General features: G+C 50.5%; 1 long non-coding RNA gene across 1 annotated transcript; it reads left to right on the top strand.

The window, feature by feature from the left end:
• Positions 1-593: 593 nt before the first annotated feature.
• LOC128312631 (uncharacterized) lies at positions 594-10,341 on the top strand. The gene is made up of 3 exons (XR_008292154.1): positions 594-642; positions 7,633-7,716; positions 9,861-10,341. It is a non-coding gene; the product is annotated as an uncharacterized LOC128312631 (long non-coding RNA).
• Positions 10,342-13,433: the final 3,092 nt, after the last annotated feature.

Here is a 13,433-nt window from a genome sequence, read left to right as displayed (position 1 = left end):
CTCACGATCCGTGAGATCATGACCTGAGCTGAAGTTGGATGCTTAACCGACGGAGCCACCTGCCCCACCCCCAAAGATCCTTTTTCTAATTAAGGTCACCCAAAGTGCTGGCAGTGAGGATTTCAGGAGATAATTTTGGGGGCACACAATTCAACGTATAACAGACGGGGAACTCTCTTCCTCTGCAATAGCTCATACGATCACCCTAACTGGTGCCAGCCTATAGATCTGCTGAAGATTCCTTCTCCAAATCACTTGCAAATGCCCAGCCCAACCCTGGTGGCATCAGAAACCAGGGACACACGCATTTCGTTCCTTGGAGCCCAGGTGAGACCGGCCCCACCCCGGGTGAAACTTTATCTGTTATGTAATGATAACAACTGGAGAGCAGGAAGGAGAAAACTGATAAAGGAGAGAAGATTAAAAATAACCAAGGCACGGAGGTGGGGAGGGGCTGCCCATATGACCTTTGCCCTTTGCAACGTTGATTTACAAACAGCAGAGCCAGGAGGTCACCCAGGTGTGTGCTGGCTATAAAAACCTTGGCACCTCTGCAGGTGACACAATTTTCTGCTCGTGGGGTTGTGTGGTGAGTCCTTCAGAGAGACAGGCAGCTGGGACCAGCCCAACTCCTTGCCACAGGTGTGACTTTGGAGAGTCGCAGAATTTATTGGAGCCTCTGTTTTCTTGTCTGCAGAACAGGAATGAGAAGGAAGGCTTGTCCTGCTCGCCTCGCTGGGTTATGGTGAGGGGCAATCCGAGAGACACAGCTCGGCCTGGGGTGCAGGAAGGACCAGGATGGGCGCCAAGTCCTATCAGTGCCCCTCACGTATTGTGTGTTGTCTATTCGGGCGGGTGTCAGGTGCACGAGGGCTCTCGCCACTCAGAAGAGGTCTCTGCCTTCCCAGTGGAGCAGCAGCAGCAGCCCGGGAGCTTGGCAGAAATGCAGACTCGTAGGCCCCATGTCAGACCTTCTGCAGCAGAAATTGCATTTTAACAAGATCCCCAAAAGGGGTGCCTGGGTGCTCAGTGGGTTGAACCTACTTCAGCTCAGGTCATGATCTCATGGTTCATGGGTTCAAGCCCTGTGTCGGGCTTGGTGCTGACACCTCAAAGCCTGGAGCCTGCTTCGGATTCTGTGACTCCCTCTTTCTGCCCCTCCCCTGCTCGCCATCCGTCTCCCTCTCTCAAAAATAAATAAACATGAACAAAATTTTTTAAAACAAAATCCCCAAGAGATCTGTCTGCTCCTTGAAGTTTAAAAAGCCCTGCTTTGATAGACATAGTTTTTGTGTGGCCTGGGTCCATTCTCTCTTCTTCTGGTAAAAGTGATCCTACTTTCTTTGGGAGAATCATGCCCCACTCCCCCTCTTCCCCAGTTGTAAATGCTTCAGTGGGGTTTATCTGCTTTCCAGATACTTGAGGGGGCATGAAAGCTAGTCCTGGCCAGTCAAAACCAATCCTGGGATTTTGCCTGAACTCTTGGCAAAGAGGAGCTCTCTGTGAACGCCTTTATTCATCTGCAGGATGGAAACCTGGAGCTGGGTGTCGCCATCCTAGTCACCACTGTGGGGAATCTAAGAACGGAGGCCCCACAGAGAGGAGCAGGTGTGCGTGGGGTGGGGGTGGGGGGCTGGTGACGGAGAGGAAGATTCTTTTTTGTTTTTATTTTATTATTATTAACATTTTTTAATGTTTATTTACTTTTGAGAGAGAGAGAGAGAGAGAGAGAGAGAGAGTGTGAGCAGGCAAGGGGCAGAGAGAGAGGGAGACACAGAATCTGAAGCAGGATCCAAGCTCTGAGCTGACAGTGCAGAACCCGACGTGGGGCTCAAACTCACAAAGCGTGAGATCATGACCTGAGCAGAAGTCAGACGCTTAACCGCTTAACCGACTGAGCCACCCAGGCTCATTATTATTATTATGTTTTTAATATTTATTTATTTTTAAGAACATGAGCAGCAGAGGGGCAGATAGAGAAGGGGACAGAGGATCTGAAGCAGGCTCCGTACCGACAGCAGAGAGCCTGTTGAGGGGCTTGAACTCACGAACTGTGAGATCATGACCTGAGCCGAAGTTGGATGTGCAGCCGACTGAGCCACCCAGGTGCTCCAGAGAGGAAGATTCTTTTTTTTTTTTTTTTTTTTTAGTACAAAATGTATTGTCAAATTGGTTTCCATACAACACCCAGTGCTCATCCCAGCAGCTGCCGTCCTCTATGCCCATCACCCACTTTCCCCTCCCTCCCACGCCCCATCAACCCTCAGTTTATTCCCAGTTTTTAAGAGTCTCTTATGAGAGGAAGATTCTTGATCACATCTTTTGAATCTCTAGCTTTGTTCAAAGCCAACTCAACTCCTCTTGGCTTTTCAGTCCATATAAGCCAACTAATTCCCTTTTACCTAAGCCAGTGTGTAATGGGTTGCTGACACTTCGAGCTTTCCTTTCCGTGGTGCTGTTGAGCTGAGGGCAAGGCAAGATTTGCATCCTTGTGGACTCCAGGGGAAGACAAGAAGGGCCATTATGATGGTGAGTGGGTAATGCCCCAATACAGTGAGGCTCGTTGGGGGAGAGAAGTCAGGGAGGGCTCCCTGGAGAAGGTGGCACTTGAGCTGACTCTGAAGGACAATGGAGTTACCACGCGAGCAGTGCAGGTGAGAGTATTCCAGGCAGAGGGAAGCATATGAGCCAAGGCAGGGAGGCAGGAAGCAACGTGAAGGGCCCAGGGTCCTATAGACATTCTCAGGAAGCACAAGGCATGGGAGAGGCCAGGTGGCAAAGAAAGTGTACGACTTGGTGGGTGACAATGATGCGAAGCTGGCACTCCATGGCCAGCCTCTTCCCTGTGTGGGCCCAAAGGAACTGACGGTGAAAGGGACGGGCCAGGGCGTCTGGGGGAGCATCTTTTTACTGAATAAGGCTGATATCCAAGGTTGCCATTCCTGAGGGACAAATCATACCCATGCTGAGCTCCCTGCCCTTGGGAACTCTGGGGACACCCTGGCATGATGGGCAGGGGGTTAGCATCATAGCCAGAAGATCCAGGTTGGAATCTCACTTGTGTGATCACTAAGATTTGTGTGATCTTGGTGAGTCCCTTCGCTTTTCTGGTCCTCATCTGTAAAAAATGGGAGCTTCAAAATTCCTACCTCCAAAGGGCTGCAGTGAGAATTGGGGGAGACAGTGGATAGAAAATCCCTTTAAATCTGCAAAACAGGGAAATCTGCAGCCTCCTGGTGGAGAGGAGATAGATCCCTGCAGGCTAAGGCCCTGGAGGTGAGGTATAGGGAAGCCTCCCTGCAGATAGGACCCCCTGGTTTCCATGCCTTCCCAGCCCTACTCACGGGAATCTGGTCTCCAACAGAGGGGCCACACCTCCAGGGGCTTAGTCTCCACCTGGCTCTAGTTGGCCAATTCCGAAGCTGCCCTCAGGCCCCGCCTTCTGCTCTCAGGCCTGGGCTGGCACTCCCAGCCTGGGCTCTGGGTGGAAACCCAGCGTCCCTGAAGCTCTGGAAAAAGGCCAGGGCTGGGGCTTCCCACCCTGAACCTCAAGGATGCCTAGAACCACAGATGCTACCGAGTACTCCCTGTGTGGGCCAGTAACCACCTGAACATGCACTCAAATGTACCGTGTACCGCACAGTATCCCCATTTTAAAGATGAAGAGTGGTGCAAAGAGATAAAGACAACTGCCCAAGGTACCACAGCTACCAAGTGGCAAGGCAAGGCCTAGAGCCTGGCTCTGTCCTGTGAGCCACAGGGTTGCCATGAAAATGTTCAACACTTTCAGCAAAACGGAGGGGAGGGAGGATTTCTTTTCTGGCTCCTTCCTGCCTCTACCGTCTAGTCATCTCACCTTCCCTAGGCCTGAAGATCAGGGTGGAGGCAGCCCAGGGATGTGAAGACCTGTGCAGGGGGAAGTTGAGGGGATGTCTGACCAGGCAGGCGATGTCTTCAAAACCCAAAGGACTGGAGCTTTAACTGTGGGATGACGGATAGTAGGTGGTATTTGGGGCAAGGAGTCCAGCTTAAATGCTCCCCTCAAAGCATATCCAGGGAGCAGTGTCCTGCTCCTGGAGTCAGGCCTGCCATGCCTCCAGGCTTCTTGCTGAAAGCTCTGGGCTCCATCAACCTGGGGGATGGGGGATCAGCTCGTGTATGGGATTACCTGAGCATGTCCCTACCTCCAGGCTGGAGGCCTCGGCAGAGAGGAATGGAGGGGTGGAGGACAGCAGCTGGGACCCAAGGCCACTTGTTGAGGAAAAGCCTTGCAACATTTTATAGGCTTGTAAATGGGGGGCAAACTCAGGGGAAATGAGTGGCCTTCAGGCACAAGCTGACTACCGAGCCAGGCCCAAACTGGGTTCCCGCAGGCAGTAACTAGCCCTGAGGATTTCCTCAGGGCAGAAAGGGTTCCTGGGACACTGGCAGATCAGAGTGGGATGGTCACCTATTCCCTGAGGTTTCCAGGGCTCACCCTGGGGCTGGCAGTGGTTGTGGGGTAAGAAAGCAGGTGCAAGATCAGGATCAGAATTCCCCTGCCTCCAAGGAGGGTGGGAGCTAATTTCCTAGAAGCCCAGACCATCCTCACCCCTGCATGGCTTGCATTCGGAGGGCTGAGAGGGAGGGCAGGAGTGTGTCTGTGTGTGGCTACATGGGGATGGCTCCGTGTGTGTGTGTGTGTGTGTGTGTGTGGCCGAGTGTCTGACGTGAAGCTGTGAGTCACGGTCTGGGTCTGAAAATGTGGGTCAGGGCAGGATCTGAAAGTGGCGGGTGTACTCGAGAGTGGGGGCTGGGAGTCAGCTCTGCATCTGCGAGGGGGAGCGTGCAGGTGTGGGTGGAAGTGAGAACGTGGGAGGTGTGAGTGGAGAATTATCTGTTGCCCAAGGGAGCAGTTTTGAGTGTGAACTCGAAGTGGCTTTGTCAGATGTGAGTGGTGAGCGTGTGTGAATAGGTGGGTTATCTGCGGGATGTGTGCATCCAGCGTGTGTCGACACCCTGTGGGTTGGGCAGGCAAGTCCCCACAGTGATGTGAAAGAAGCGTGTCACGCGCGGGCCCATTGAGCGGATGGGCAAAGTGTGTCCACTCAGGGTCAGGCCCTGCACGGAGTCAGGTGCTCACGACTGCCCCGAGGGCAGGAGTTCCCGTCCCAGGGCTCATTGTCCTCAGTTCATGCCCAGTCACTACTTGTTTAATGCCTCAGCCTGGGGGTGCTGAAGGTGCCACCCCTTAGGCCTTTTCAGAGCAAAGGAGTCTGCAGAGGGCTTGGTAGCACATATCCCCTGAGTGGAGTTGCCACTTTTTTACAAGGAAGATTGCTGCTGAGATTTCCATTCCTGGCTTCCAGAGAGCGGCTTCCATCACGGATGTGTCCTCAAGCCTAGGACGGTGCCTTGGGGCAGCTGACTTCTCAGCATTGTTGTCATAAATCTGGGGAATATTAGATAATGGAGCCATATGGCTGAGAGGGCCTGTGCCTTTGTGTGAGGCTGGGAGGAAGCGAGGCAGGGGGAGGAGCAGAGGTGAGGCTGGTGAATGGGAGAGGCTGGCCCAGAGGTGCTCTGGGCCCGGAGCGGGGGAGCAGAAGCCTGGGGTTGGGTGAAGGGTTGAGGGGTCCTGTATGCTCAATCAAGAAGCTGAAGTGGGAGAAGCCCTCTCCCACTCAAGTCCCTCTCAGGTGCTCTTACCTGCGTGGAGGTTGTAAGGCTAGAATTAAAAGGCCCCACTGGGTGACACAAGCTGCTGGGACCTTACCAGCCCCACCTCCTCCTAATTCCTCCATCATCTGTCAGAGACCCCAGCAGAGAATGGTCCCCACGCTCCTTGGCCATCCAGGAGGGCTGGCTCACACCGGAGGCGGGGGCGGGGGAGGGAGTGCCGGCTGGGCCTTATCTGGATTCCAGCCACACCTCTTAAAAACAAAGGCCAACATGGCAGCCAGGGCCACCTCCCCCAACAGTTGCTGGTTGCTGGGCGGAGCATTGCCCAATGACTTTCTCCTCCTGAGTTCCGTTGAGGGAAACAGTGAGGAAACAAATTTCCTCTCAATACACTGTGGATTGACTCCGGCTAGCTTCCCAGTGGCCCATAAAATAATAGTAGCATTTATTGGGTACGTGTTTTGTGCCAAGTGCTATTAAGGAGCTCTTCAAGAGAAGCTATTAGCAGCTCCATTGCTAAGAACAGAGAGCATAGGTGACTCTACTAAGCGCACACATACTAGGAAATCCTGGGGCCCAAATTGGAGCCCAGGAAGTTCATTACAGAGCGTTTGCACTTCACCACCAGGCCACCCAGCTTCTCAAGAAAACGTAGGTTTGTGAAATGCAGGGAAGAGGGGACAGAGGAGCCTCTCAGGGGCCCGGGTGATTCATCCCAGGGAAGCTAAGCCACAGGGCAAGGGTTCCTGGGGAATTAGCTCCACCCCAGGGTGGGCTCCCTGAGCCGGCAGAGCCAGAATTTTGGAAGAGCTGTGTCCCGAGCGGATACCCCTCGAGGGAAGGAGCAAAGTCTTGGCTTAGCCTGAGGATACAAGTCAGGATGGATGAGCGGGGAAGGACCAGCGGCCTGAGGGTTCAGGGCCTGGGGTTGGCCAGTGAGGGAGTACCCTGGAACAGCCGCCCTCTGCAGAGCTAAATCGGGCTGAGGTCCCCGGGGTCTGTCACTGGGGCACCAGTGTCGCTTGCTCTGTAGGCAAATCCGGCATTCTAACCAGTGGTGTGGGGCTATGCTAGAGAGCACGCTGTGGATGGGGGCCCTCGCAGGCTGTGGTCTCCAAGACCAGTCTTTGGAGGAAGAGGTGGCCAGACTCTTCATGATTTTCACAGCCGCGTGGTCCTCTGATGTGTGGACATCCCATGATGTCTTAGCCAATCCCACACTAGGACGTTTAAGTTGCCATCTGCTTTTACAAACAAGACACCTGTGGGTCTAGCTGGGGGATAAATTCCTGGAAGTAGTCACCAGGTCAGAGTACAAACTTTCATACATTTACAACATAAAGCCAACTGGCCCTCCATCAAGTTTGTACAGGCTACACCCCACCCTCCCGTGTTAGCACATTTCAGTCTTTCCCAAATGGACAGGGGAAGCCTGGTGTTTCAGAGCAGTTTTACTATCCGTTTCTCTTAACAGGAGATGGATGCACACCGTTTCTCTGTTTAAGACCCAATGGTGTTTTGTGCGGGATTTCCACTTGCCCCTTTAAGGAATTTTCTTGTTTAACCTGCCTAACCATTGGGTGAAAGCATTGTCATCGCACCTTTAAACTGGTTAATTAGAATTCTGGTTCCTTAAGGACCAGATGAGGACCTAAAAGATTTTAGTTTGTTGGGTTTTTAATTTTTTTTTACCTTTTTTTTTTTTTTTGGAGAGAGACTGAGAGAAACAGACAGTGCCTGGGAGAGGAGCAGAGAGATAGAGAGACACAGAGTCCAAAGCAGGCTCCAGGCTCTGAGCTGTCAGCACAGAGCTCGACGCGGGGCTCAAGACCTCAAACTGAGAGATCATGACCTGGACGGAAATTGGACGCTTAACCGACTGAGCCACCCAGGTGCCCCAGAATGTTGGGGTTTTAATGTGGAAACTGGGACACGGGGCAATCAGAACCACAAATGCTTTTATTCTTCCAGGTCACGCTTGCTTGTCTCACCCTGAGAGGAGAATCGGGGCCCATGTGACCCTCACAGCCTTGGCATCTCTGCACCTGCTGTGAGGTGAGCTGCCCCCAAGTTTGTTTTTTCAGCTGGTGATTGTTAAGGTGCCCCACGGACAGACAAGGAGAAAGGGCTCCAGGGTCTCTCAAAACGCTGCCCTCACCTACCCGCGTCTGCACGCATTTTCCAGCTGAGACAGAGGAGGGAGAGGACCCAGCCAGAGAGGATCCTCCCAGGACTGTGTTCTATGCCTCCAGGGTGGGTGTGCTGAAGCTGGAGGGGGGGTTGCAGACTTGCCTGGCCCAGGGGGCAGAGGAATCGTCTACCTACCAGCTCCTCTGGCCCCGGCCTGCTCGTCCACAAAATGGCAGCTTTGGGTAAGGCAGTTGAGACTTTCTGCTATAAAATGTGTCTATTTCGGCGTGCCTGGGTGGCTCAGTCGATTGGGCAGCTGAGTCTTGATCTTGGCTCAGTTATGATCTCACAGTTCGAGGGATCCACCCCTGCGTCGGGCTCCGGGCCGACAGCGCAGAACCTGCTTGTGATTCTCTCTCTCCCTCTCTCTCTGCCCCTCGCCTGCTCGTGCGCTCTCTCTCCCCTTTCTAAATAAATAAATAATTAGAATTTTTTTTCATAAAAAAAAAAAATGTGTCTATTCCCCGACTGAGCACAGGTCCTTGAACTTGCTGCTCCCTCTGCCACAAACTTCTTCCTCCAGATCTTCACAGGCTTTTCTTCATCGGGTCACAGCAGCCCAGTGGTCTCCTCAGAGAAGATGCTCCGTGTGTCACCCCATCTTTCAGAATCGCCTGCTTACTGACTCGTTTCCATGTGTGTGGTCTGCTCCTGTGAAGGCAGGGGCCCTGTCTGTGTTGTTCATTTGGTCCCAGTGCCTGGTGGAGAGAAGGCTGAAAAAATAAAGACTGGGGGGCCACCGGGGGGCTGCTGGCGTGGGGAGGACTCAGGGGGGCGAGATTGGGATCCTTCAGTAGGGAGGCAGGCAGCAGCCTGATCAGAGGAAGGGACTGAGTGCTATAGCCTGGAAGCCCGGCATTCAGCCTGTCAAAACCTCTGGGACCCAGGGAGCCCCTTATGAGAACTAATAGCAGAGAAGTGCTTTTTAAAATGTGGGGTTTTTTGGTGTCCAGACAAAGTTTATAAATTTTAGTTCATAGTCTGGAGACAAGGAAGACATCCCCAACTCATCCTCCCTGCCCCCACCCGCCACAGCTCACCCAGAAGCGTAACATATATGAGCCCTGTATTTCTCTCCCTTATCTCAGAAAGACAGCTCTTGGTGAGTTCTGTCCCTCTGTTGCCACTGACATGATCCATCAGTCATTGTTAGTGGGGTCACAGGAGGTGCATGAGGTCTTGAGGGCCATGCATGTCAGACTTCCTTCCCACCCACTGTCGTGGGCTGGATATGGGCACAGCCACTCTGTACCCTTCCCTAAGCACCAAATTACTCCCCACGAGGCAGGCCAGGATCACTTCTCCCTCCTGCCTAAAGCCTCCACTGGCATGTTCATTGCAGTGTGGTGCAGAATAAGCGAGATCAGTCCAAAGTACATGTCCAACAATAGGGAGAGGGTTACACAAACCAGGAATCATCCAGACTAGGGTTTCTCAACCTCGGCACTCCTGATTTCTTGTTGGGGGCTGTCCTGTGCCCTGTAGGATATTTAGAAGCAACCTGGTCTCCACCCACTAGATGCCAATAGCACTTTCCACCCCGGTGTGACAAACCAAAAATGTCCTAGACGTTACAATCCACCCAGCTGAGAACCAAATCCACTGGTCTATACGATGGAATTCTATGCAGCCGTTAAGAATGACTAACAATAGAAAAATTGCAACTACACTTACTGAGAGCACACTGTGTATCAGGCTCAAGTCTGAACTTGACATAACTTCTCTAATCCTCAGAGCATCCCCATTTCACATATGAGGAAACTGAGGCACAGAGAGTTTGATTAACTTTCGCAAGGTCACACAGCCAGTAAGATGTTCATGACATATTGCTAAGAGAAGAAAGGTAAGAACACAGTACAGTTCGTATAATTGCGTTTTTTTGTTTGTTTAAAAACACAGGCATTACCACCATCCCCTCACATATATATGTATCAGAAAATATATGTTAGTCATCCTTCCTAGGTCATGAGATTGCAGATGAATTTTATTTTACTTTTGCTTCCCTGCAGCTTCATGTTACGTTATTGATGTGATGAGAAAAAAACTGGCTGCCATCTCCGGTCCTACAGTCTTGGACGTGTGGTATCTTCAGCCCTGTTTCAAGCCCGGGTGACCAGGTAGGGACTCCAGTGTGTTTGGGGTGTCTCTAAGCCTTGTCTAGAGTTGGAAGTTGGAATAGACCCACAAGAGACCAATGGGGCACCTTCCCAGCAGCCTCTGGGAAACCCATACTTCCACCCCTTTCCAGAACGTGGAAGGGTGAGGACACTTTACCTAGTGATTGGCATCTAGAGAACATGAAGGTCCTCAGACCTGGCTGAGCTGCCCCCTTGAGACCTGCAGGAAGAAGGAAACTGCCCACAAGGCCCAGTACAGCAGGGTTGGGGCAGGAGCAAACAGCACCCGATTTTTTAAAAACCACTTTAAATAACATTTGATGTGATCATTTTATGAGGAAATGTTATAAATAGCATGTCTTATTGTTCCAAAAATACCTAAACGACTCTATATGTCCAAGGGGAGTTTTGAAATGTAAAATAATTATTATTTTTTATTTTTTAATTAAAAAAAATTTTTAATGTCTATTTATTTTTGAGAGAGAGAGAGAGCACACACATGCGCGGGCGCAAGTGGGGGAGGGGCAGAGAGAGAAGGAGACACAGAATCCGAAGCAGGCTCCAGGCTTTGAACTGTCAGCACAGAGCCAGACTTGGGGCTCAAACTCATGAACCACGAGATCATGACCTGAGCCGAAGTTGGACGCTTAACTGACTGAGCCATCCAGATGCACCAAAACAATTATTTTTTAAGGCTAGAAAACAATAAGCCCCAATATTAACAGTAACAGGATAGAAGCTAACGTAGAAATGTGCTTTCAAATCAGAAAAACCGAGGTGAGCCCCACTCTGCTCACACTAGCCCTTCACTGATGGCTCAGTTCCTTCTGTCCTCAAACGAGGCTCGTGTCTACCGGAAGGGCTGGGGGCTGGAGGGGGTGCTGGGGGAGTCCAGGCACGGTTCCTGGCATGAGGTTCGCATTCAGTGTCAAGGAACCATTATCACCACAGGGTGCCGGCCTTGTGGTTAGTTTTTAGCTTTTGTACTCTGGTCCGTTTGCCAGAGGCATAGTATTTTTAGAATCTGAAAAAAAAACAAAACAAAAAAACCCTCCTGAAACCAAAGAAAGGCAGTGAGTGATAGGTGGGGAATTATTGCGGGGAGCAAAGGGCAGAGAGATACATGCTCTTTAGGAACCACGGCTCTGGGGCCTGGAATTTAAGTTTCAGTTAACAAGGCTGAGAGAGGCAGGTGGGCACGCCCACAGGTTTCCTGACTGAGGACTTCCTGCCTTTGAGCCCACCCACCTGTCCCCTACGCATCGGTTTCAGGGAAACCCCAGGGCAACAACAGGCTCATCCACACACGCCCACTCCCTGCGATCAGGCCTCAGGGCAGGCCGAGCTGGGGCTTCCCGGAGCCCACCCGGCCTCCCCCTCCTGGGCTGCTCTCCTGGGCTGTGGCCCTGGGCCAGGGCGTCTGACAGGCCGGTGATGTAGCCCAAGGAACAACGGCTAAGACCCACGGAGTCTGTGTTTTGTTCCACCGTCTCTGCCTCGTCTTCCTGTTCTTTCCTTTACTGTCTTTCTTTTCTTCTCTTTTTATTGTTGGTATTTTAAAAATCGTTCCTTCGGGTACATTGGACTTTATCAAAACTTAAAACGTTGTGCGTCAGAGGACACTATCACAGAGCAAAGAGACAGCTCACAGGGTGGGAGAAATTATTTACGAAGCAGAAAATGACAAGTGTTGATAAGGACGTGGAGAAATTGAAACCCTGTGCACTGTTGGTGGGAATGTAGCCTCTACAGAAAACAGTATGGAGACTCCTCAGAAAATTAATGATAGAATTATCATATGATCCAGCAATTTCACATCTGGGTGTATGCACAAAAGACTTGAAAGAATACAGAATATCTGTATCCCAGGGTGCAGGGCAGCACTACTGACAAGAGCCAAGGTGGAAACAACGCAAATGTCCACTGGAGGAGGAATAGATTGTTTATCTATTTGCTCTACGCATACAATAGAATACGATTCCGCCTGAAGGAGAAATGAAACTCTGACACCTGCTACAACGTAGGCAAACCTTCAAGATATTATGCTAGGGGAAATAAGCCAGACAAAAAAGGACAAATATGTTCCCATTTATAAGAGGTACCTGGGGCACCTGGGTGGCTCAATTGGTTAAGCACCCGACTTCGGCTCAGGTCATGATCTCGTGATTTGTGAGTTCGAACCCCACGCCAGGCTCTGTGCTGACAGCTCAGAACCTGGAGCCTGCTTTGGATTCCCTGTCTCAGCCTCTCTCTGCCACTTACAGCATCACTCCCCTCTCAAAAATAAATAAACATTAAAAATTGTTTTTAATTTTATTTTTTATCTTTTTAAACTTACATCCAAATTAGTTAGCATATAGTGCACCAATGATTTCAGGAGTAGATTCCTTAGTGCCCCTTACCCATTTAACCCATCCCCCCCCCACAATCCCTCCCATAACCCTCAGTTTGTTCTCCATATTTATGAGTCTCTTCTGTTTTGTCCCCCTCCCTGTTTTATATTATTTTTGTTTCCCTTCCCTTATGTTCATCTGTTTTGTCTCTTAAAGTCCTCATATGAGTGAAGTCATATGATTTTTGTCTTTCTCTGACTAATTTCACTTAGCATAATACCCTCCAGTTCTGTCCACGTAGTTGCAAATGGCAAGATTTCATTCTTTTTGATTGCCGAGCGATACTCCATTGTATATATATACCACATCTTCATCCATTCATCCATCGATGGACATTTGGGCTCTTTCCATACTTTGGCTATCGTTGATAGCGCTGCTATAAACATGGGGGTGCATGTGTCCCTTCGAAACAGCACACCTGTATCCCATGGATAAATGCCTAGTAGTGCAATTGCTGGGTCGTCGGGTGGTTCTATTTTTAGTTTTTTGAGGAACCTCCATCCTGTTTTCCAGAGTGGCTGCCCCAGCTTGCCTTCCCAAAACATTAAAAAATTTTAAGAGATACCTGGAACAGACAAATTCATAGAGACAGAAAGTAGAATAGTGGTTGCCAGGGGCTGGTGGGAGAAGGAAATAGGGAGCTAGTATTTACTGGGCACAGAATTTCAGTTGGGGGTGACGTAAAAGTTCTGAGGATGGGCAATGGTGACGGTCACACAGCAAACGGCACGAAAGTGCTTAATGCCGCTGACCTGTAAACTTAGAAATGGCTAACACGGTAAATTTTATGCTGTGTATTTTAACCACAATGACAAAATTTGAACGGCAGGAACATCAACTATTTCCTAGTGCAAAGCCCTCATTCTGCGGAAAAATAAATGGAGGCCCAGAGAGGTGCAAAAAATAAAATAAAATAAAGCCATTCGTTTCAAATCATTTTTGCTATCTGAAGGGTAACAGGTATTCTTGAACTTAAATGATGTAGACAAAGTAAACCCCCCTTGGGCCACCTTCCTTAACCACATCCCCTCCTCTGGGGGTAACCACAGTGAAATCACTTTGTGTGAATTCT

Source organism: Acinonyx jubatus, chromosome D2 (assembly GCF_027475565.1).
Source record: "Acinonyx jubatus isolate Ajub_Pintada_27869175 chromosome D2, VMU_Ajub_asm_v1.0, whole genome shotgun sequence".
Classification (NCBI taxonomy): Eukaryota; Metazoa; Chordata; class Mammalia; order Carnivora; family Felidae; genus Acinonyx; species Acinonyx jubatus.
This window is presented reverse-complemented; position numbering and strand designations above follow the sequence as displayed.